The sequence below is a fragment of the Capsicum annuum genome, chromosome 12 (assembly GCF_002878395.1).
Source record: "Capsicum annuum cultivar UCD-10X-F1 chromosome 12, UCD10Xv1.1, whole genome shotgun sequence".
NCBI classification, from domain to species: Eukaryota; Viridiplantae; Streptophyta; class Magnoliopsida; order Solanales; family Solanaceae; genus Capsicum; species Capsicum annuum.
The window spans coordinates 18,497,033-18,505,149 of NC_061122.1; the positions used below are offsets into that span (position 1 = coordinate 18,497,033).

Here is an 8,117-nt window from a genome sequence, read left to right on the forward strand (position 1 = left end):
TTTGCGAGTATAGCTCAATTCATACATCATGTACTATTCAGATTCCAGATGTTTAGTTATGATTAAATTTGTAGGTGCCTAGTGCATCACCTCAGTTTTCTGAGCATCTTAGTGAATTGAGCATTCATAGAGGGAAATAGGGTCCCAAGGGGGAGATACCCCATTCAGTTGCATGCATAGATTCTTATTACAAGTTCCGAACCAGTTATCATTCCGTATTCAGTCATACATTCATACGTCAGTTCAGTCAGATATGCATGTATTAGAAATGCATTTCCAATAGAAAAAGTTCAGCTTATCAGTGTATTTAGTTATGCGTTCATGATAACAACTCAGTAACAAATCCATACATCAGGTATGCATGTTCATTATGAGAACTAAGCTTATGAATAGCTTCAGTCGTGTATTCCATGCATCATCCGGTATAAGAAATTAGAACATCAGTAGTTCCAGTCTTATAGTCATGTTTCAGATCAGTTTATTCTTTCTTAGAGAAACATATCATGTCCGCGTTATTCCATACCTCTAAGCTTCAATATGTTCCTACCCATCATTCGAGGACGAATGATCCCAAGGGGGAGAAAATGTAACACCCCATATTTTCGGGCTAGAGTTTAGACCGTCGTTCCTACGTATATAGACCCGAACTGAATTATTCTTTATTAACATATATGTGGTAATCACTCCTATCGTAATGCCCCGTAAAATTCTCGAGTCGATTTCATTTTTAGTGTTATGTTTGAGGGGCTAACAACTAGAATATTTTTCCAAGTGTAATTAGGACTTAGAGTCATTTTAGCTGGCAATCTTCAGGATACAACTTTTCAACCTTTCCGATATTCCTTTTTAGATTTTCAAGTTGCGTTACGATCGGGCAAGTTCATAGTACATCTAGGATAAGTTTTGAAATTTTTAGGAACGCATAAGGATGCATTTGGATTTCAAAACAGTAGCAAAACGCATAGCCTATTGCCAAAATTTTCAGCATTTCAGGGTCAACTTCAAACGATCATAACTCTCTAAATATAATGTAATGGGAGATATGCTACCTATCAAATGAAAGATCTTTGAGTATTCTTTCCAATGCAACTGGTTTCATCCAAATCCAACATCTGAGTAAGGAGTTATACTCATTTTACTTCAGCCTGTCAGCTTGTCAACTGAGGGACAGTTTCGAATTTGTTTATTTTCTTAGAGGCATTTTAGTCATTTCACCTCACCCAAATTTCGTCTATACAACCATATTTACCCCCAGTTCATCAAAATGTAATCCTTTTCTCAAATTTTTTCTCAAGAACACCCCTTAGGGTTTCAAAATAAAAACCCTAATAACTCAAGATTCAACCATGGGTTTTCAAAACAAATTGAAGATTTGAAATTCCCGCAACGTAGACTTCAAGAAGCACCTATCATATTCGCATATAGAGGTACGTGGGGTTATCTCAAAAATCTCATGGGCTTAAAAATTCATGTTTTAAAAATGGGAGTTTTGAAATTATGAATATAAACATGGTTCAAGCATCTTTATGATATTGATTTGGTCTTTAGGCATATTTTCGAAGTGATTTGATATATTATATATGCATATGCTTGTGATTCAAAAGATGTTAACTTGAGAGCATGAATTATATGAAACCCCTCTCTTGATATGAAATTGTTTGAAATTTTCATATAATGTGAATTATTTGAAATCATCTTGACAAGCATGACATGAACTATTTTAAAAGTGGATATGATTTTCGACTTGCAAGGAGAGGGTTACTATGTTGAAATATGATGAATATAATGGTTGCATGAAGTAATGATGTGATATTGATGGCTTGCAAGTCGGGTATGACGATACCCTACAGAATATGATATGTGATTGAATCAGATGAAATTTGAATGCATTGATTTTACATGAGATAGGTGGATGTCCGAAGAAGGCGTTTGAGTGTAAGGGCTCATCACTGAAAACCGTGTTTGCCGACATGGGAACTTGGTACCATGCTTTGTGATCTTGCGTACCTGACTTTATGTCATTCCCAAATTGGGATTATGGTTAGGAGCCCTGCTTTGTGATCTTGTGCACTACCATTGGGTCGAGACACCCTGTTGTGTGATTTTGTGTGTCTTCCCCTCACTTATACTCTAATCTCGGCGGCAATCGAGGTTTGACAGTTAGTGTAAATATGATATGTAAGGTATTCCACCTAGCTCAGCTGCATTGCATTGTTGTTGAAAACAATTACATTACGCCCATATGTTTTCAAATGATTTGATATGAAACTGCTTTATAATGGTTATCAACTATATTTTGTAAAAATATTATGTTTTGTTTTGATATCTCTGCGTACCAGTACTTTTGTATTGACTCCCTTCCCTCCCAGGTTCGAAGGCACAGTCTAGGGGTCCAGAAAATCAGTAGATTTCCTCAGACAGATTCATAGAGTCACTTGGTGAGCCTTTTATATTTCGGAAGTCCTGATATCTAACAGTTTCATTTATCATTTATTAGTTTTGGGTCTACTGGGGGCGTTGTCCCAGTTTTCAGATAGATATTTGTTTCAGTCATGTAGTAGAGATTTCGCAGACGTTATAGAGATATTGTGTTAAGATTGTGGGACATTATTCCCCATTATTACTTTCGTATGATTCCTGACCATGTTTCTGTAATATTGTTTATCTTCCGCATTTTTTTTATCATATGAATTATGTGCATGACTACCAGACAGATAGGGGTGTTTCAGGCCTTTATGGTTCGGGATACTCGTCACGGCCAGGGCCCCGGTTCGGGTCGTGACATGTTTACTGCACCAAGAGGTGATATTTTTTAGAGAAGTACAAGGGAAATTGACGATGAACAAGAGCTCAAATGGGCTGCCATTGAAAGACTTCCTACTTATGATAGGCTGAGGAAAGGGATTTTGAGACAAACGTTGGAAGATGGAGAGACAAATTATCATGAAATTGATCTTGCCCATCTTGGATTACATGATAGGAAAAAAATCTTAGAAGCTGTTCTTAAATCTGTTGAAGAAGATAATGAAAAATTCCTTCATACATACAGAGACAGGATATATACGTGAGTAAATAGAAAAAAAATATAGTAACAAATTTACTTGATTTTATGTCACGACCCGAGCTGAGGCCTTGGCCGCGACGAGCATCCCGAACCACACAGGCCCGAGATACCCCTTTCTCTACCCAACCCACTAGTGATATTGTCCGCTCTGGGCCCAGGCCTGCACGGCTTTAAAATGCGTCGCGGCCAGGGCCTCGGCTCGGGTCGTGACAGAATGGTATCAGAGCCGCTCCTGTGTCATCCCTGTCGATGTGGGCCAGAGTTCAAACTGAGTGTAGGCAAATCCCGGTAAGACGGGGTAAACCTCAGTCCTGAGTCTAGGAAAATCCCATTCGGTGGGGCAAACCTCAGCGAGGACGTTGAGTCCGTAAGGGGGTGTATGTAACACCCCAACTTAGGAAGGAGTCCCACATCGGCAAATCACAGAAGGAATGCTGGGTATATAAGTAAGAAAGTCTTACTCACTAGTGACGCGTTTTAAAGTCGTGTGGTCCTGGGCCCAGAGCGGACGTGGGTTGGGCAGAGACAGGGGTATCTCGGGCCTATGTGGTTCGGGATGCCCGTCGCAGCCAGGGCCTCAGCTCAGGTCATGATATCTTAGTTAATTATAGTGTTGATCAACATTTGCATTGAACAGGGTTGGAATTGAGACTCCGAAAGTTGAAGTTCGATTTGAGCATCTTTGTATTGATGAAGATGCATTTGTTGGATCTAGAGCATTGCCTACTCTCTGGAATGCTGCCATCAATTTTGTAGAGGTACTATTTCGTTTAACTCGGATTACACTGGGTAAGTTGTTGTTGTTAGATTGATATTAGATTGATAACAATGCCTTGTAGTTTTATTGTACTTGTTTATGTTTTCATTTCATGTTTTTTCTCATTGTAATTGTTGAAAACTAGCTAACAAAGTTTGGTACATGTAATGGTGAATTGATTTTTTTTTTTAATTCAAATATCACAGGGGTTTCTTTAAAAGATCAAGATTATCCCCTCAAAGAAAAGGGTGGTCAACATACTACACGATGTGAGTGGAATCGTAAGACCCTCAAGGTATGTTCATCAGACTACAGTTCTATTAGAGTTAAACTTACGGACCGGAAAGATTTTAGTAAATCACTTTATATAGTCTTATTTAGTATGGTTGAGACAGGCATTATGGAGATTGCAGCTCACCTATTGATTCTGTGGTTCTTGCATTTTATAGGATAACGCTACTTTTTGGGCCTCCTGGTGCTGGGAAATCTACATTGCTAAAAGCACTTGCCGCGGTTTCAGATAAGGACATAAGAGTGAGTGACTTTTGAACTTTCGATGTAAGGCCTGAAAGTTTTAATTAAGTGGTGTTTTACTAATGTGACATTCTTGTAGGTGAATGGAAGTATCAGTTATTGTGGCCATGAACTATCACACTTTATACCTCAAAGGACATGTGCTTATATTAGTCAGCATGACATTCATCACGGAGAGATGACAGTTAGAGAGACGTTGGATTTTTCAGGACGTTACTTAGGAGTTGGAACAAGATATGAGATTCTTACTGAAATTACAAAGCGTGAAAAAGATGCAGGAATCAAACCTGATCCTCAGCTGGATGCATTTTTGAAAGCTACTGTTGTTGCAGCGCAAGAATCTAGTCTTGTCACAGACTATGTTCTTAAGGTCAGACTCTTGGTTGCCCTCATAATAATTCCTGCACATACAAACTACCTAGAACTGATTATTGAAGTGAAATACAGATACTTGGGATGGATATATGTGCTGATACAATGGCCGGTGATGATATGAGAAGGGGTATCTCTGGTGGACAGAAAAAGCAGCTCACAAACGGTATGTAGAATGTCACGTCAATCAAGGGAAGAGCATCACATAAATGTTCTTTGTGTCTTGTCTCCCCAGCATCTGTCCGGTTTGCTGAGCTTCTTCTAATGCATGTGTCTGTGACAACATTTAATATGTTTTGGCTTTTGTCTGAATGCAGGAGAAATGTTGGTTGGCCCTGCTAAAGTTTTCTACATGGATGAAATATCGACTGGCCTCGACAGCTCAACCACATTTCAAATTGTGAAATACATGAAGCAGATGGTCCATAGCATGGATGTAACCATGATAATCTCTCTGCTTCAACCTGCACCAGAAACCTATGATCTTTTCGATGACATTATATTGATTTCTGAGGGAAAAATTATCTACCAAGGACCACGTGAGAATGTCCTGGAGTTTTTCGAGAGTATTGGATTCAAATGCCCAGAAAGGAAAGGAGTTTCTGACTTTCTGCAAGAGGTTACTTCCCAAAAGGACCAAGAACAATATTGGTCCAGGAAAAATGAACCTTACCAATATATTTCAGTGGCTGAATTTGCACAATGCTTTAACGATTTTCGTGTTGGGCAACAGCTTTCTGATGACCTTGGAGTTCCTTATGAGAAAAGCAAAGCCCATCCTGCTTCACTGGTTACTAAGAAGTATGGTATCTCCAACAAAGAACTCTTCAAGGCGTGCTTATCGAGGGAGTGGCTATTGATGAAGCAGAATTCCTTCTTATACATATTTAAGACATTCCAGATAACTGTAATGTCAGTATTCTTTAGGGCGCATATGAAACCTGGTCAGATGGCAGATGGAGCCAAATTTTATGGTGCCTTATTTTTTAGCTTCATCAATTTAATGTTTAATGGTCTGGCAGAGCTTGGAGTCACCATTCTCAGACTTCCTGTGTTCTATAGACAGAGAGATTCTTTGTTTTTTCCAGCTTGGGCTTTCGCTCTTCCCATTTCTCTTTTAAGAATTCCCCTTTCTTTTGTGGAATCGCTGATATGGATCATACTTACTTATTACACCATCGGGTTTGCTCCTGCTACAAGTAGGTGTGTTCTCAGTTCACTCCTAACAACCAAAACATCTTGTGGCGTAATTGTTAGGCTTATCAGTCATGATATTTGGTCAATGTGAAAATTTATGGTGCCTATATAAGTATTAGTTTAGGAACTATATGAATGCAAAATTACATTCTTGCACCTTTGATTTTTTTCAGGTTTTTTCGCCAATTTTTGGCATTTTTTGCTCTACATTGTTTGGCTCTGTCTCTCTTCCGTTTAGTTGTTGCACTTGGAAGAACTCAAGTAGTTGCTAACACTCTTTCAACACTCACATTACTGGTAGTCTTTGTGCTTGGTGGCTTCATCGTTGCAAAAGGTCAGTTTTCTATTACATACTTGAGAGTTCTTTTTAGTCTTGGACTACATGTGCAGGATGGTCTCCAATATTTGAATGCATTTTTGTGTACTGGTACAGATGACCTGGAACCATGGATTCGTGTAACACGGTGCTCATGACCCCGAAGGACCACAAGCTAACCCATGTCTGATATCTGTACCTGTAAACTGCATAATATCTCATAAAATATGCGGAAACATGAGCTGTAAGGCCATAAGGTTCAATATTGATACATATCTAAAAAACATGGTATAACAATATCAAAAAGAAACATAAATACTGAAGTCTGAACATCTAATCTGACATCTAGTCCGAAAGCCTCTAACTGAACTGAATAAGGAGTTGAAGGAACATGTCTCCAACTAACTTCATGAACTGAAAAACTAATCTGAAATACTGTAATAAAGTAATAATAATATTGTCCTCGAATGAAGAGGAGCACTGACTGCTGAAATCTACAATGCTACTGCTGCTCTGAAACTCGTGCCTCTGTACCTATGGCGTCAAATAAAACACCATAGCGCGAATGTGTCAGTACGACTGAATGTACTGAGTATACGAGTGAGGTAGGCTAAATGCAAAGGGTTTTATATGCATAAACAATGCTGACTGATATGAACGTGAGAATACATACATACATACGTAACTGCAACTAAAATCGTGGTGATACTGACTACTGAGTCTGAATACTGACAACATGAGTTTACTGATGCTGAGATACTGAATGATTGAGTTTACTCATATTGAGATACTGAATGACTAAGTTTACTGATATTGATATGTAATTCACTAATAAGTGAGGAACTGATGCTGTATTACTGAATACTGGGATACTGATACTATATTACTGATAAAGGAATGATTGTTTCTGATAGTTCTGATTATGAAGAACTGATTTGATTGACCGTATATAACAGTCCTAAAACTGAGCTCGTGATAACATGACTACTGAATATGAATACTGATGACATGTATTTACTGATAATATATCATAAATGATAACTTAATTCTAATAACTGATATATCTGATAACATGAGTTCTGATAACTGATAGCATGAATGACTGTATCTGACAGTCCTAAATGTGATAGAACTAGCTGAGTTCCATACTGTATCTGAGTTAACTGTATATGACAGTCCTGATATCCTGAAGAACTATCTGAGTTCTTTTACTGAGACTGATACTGAAACTGTGGGAAGTAGTTATCTAACCGACATTCCCCAAATATGCTATAATAGCTAAGCTGGGGTCCAATCTCTGCGCTAATTGAAAGGGTGTCAATACCACGCCATTAGTAAGGACAAGCTGTGAGTGACCCTCATCTGGCAGGTACTCTAATGAAAATGGTGGGAACCCTCATCTGACAGGTTAAGCCACCTCGTCTACCCTCAACTGACAGGTATTGATGTCTCAACCTATGCTGGCTACATAGTTCTGGAACGCAAGGACTGCATCTAAGAATTACACTCTTTACTGGCAGGTGAGTTCCCATCCTTGGGTTCGCACGGTGCTGAATCCTACTCCCAACTGAATGACACTGAACTGATTTCCTAGTTCATACTAGAATTAACTAAACTGTTACTGATTGTTCTATTTAACTGAACTGAACATGGACTGAGTTTATTGAGTTCCGATGACTAGCGGAACACTACTGAATTCTGTTAACTAACTAAATGCTACTGAGTTCTGTTAGCCGACTGAGTTTACTGATGTCTGAACTGAATACTGAACTAAATTGTACTGATACTGAGATTTACTGAATTCCATAGACTGATGGAATAGTACTGAGGTTACGTAGATTACTGAGTACTGAGTAAAACTGAACTGATACTGCCTT

The 8,117-nt window shown here is 38.6% G+C and overlaps 1 pseudogene; it reads left to right on the plus strand.

The window, feature by feature from the left end:
* The first annotated feature begins 2,630 nt into the window (after nt 1-2,630).
* On the plus strand, nt 2,631-6,504 carry LOC124885252 (annotated as a pseudogene).
* Nucleotides 6,505-8,117: the final 1,613 nt, after the last annotated feature.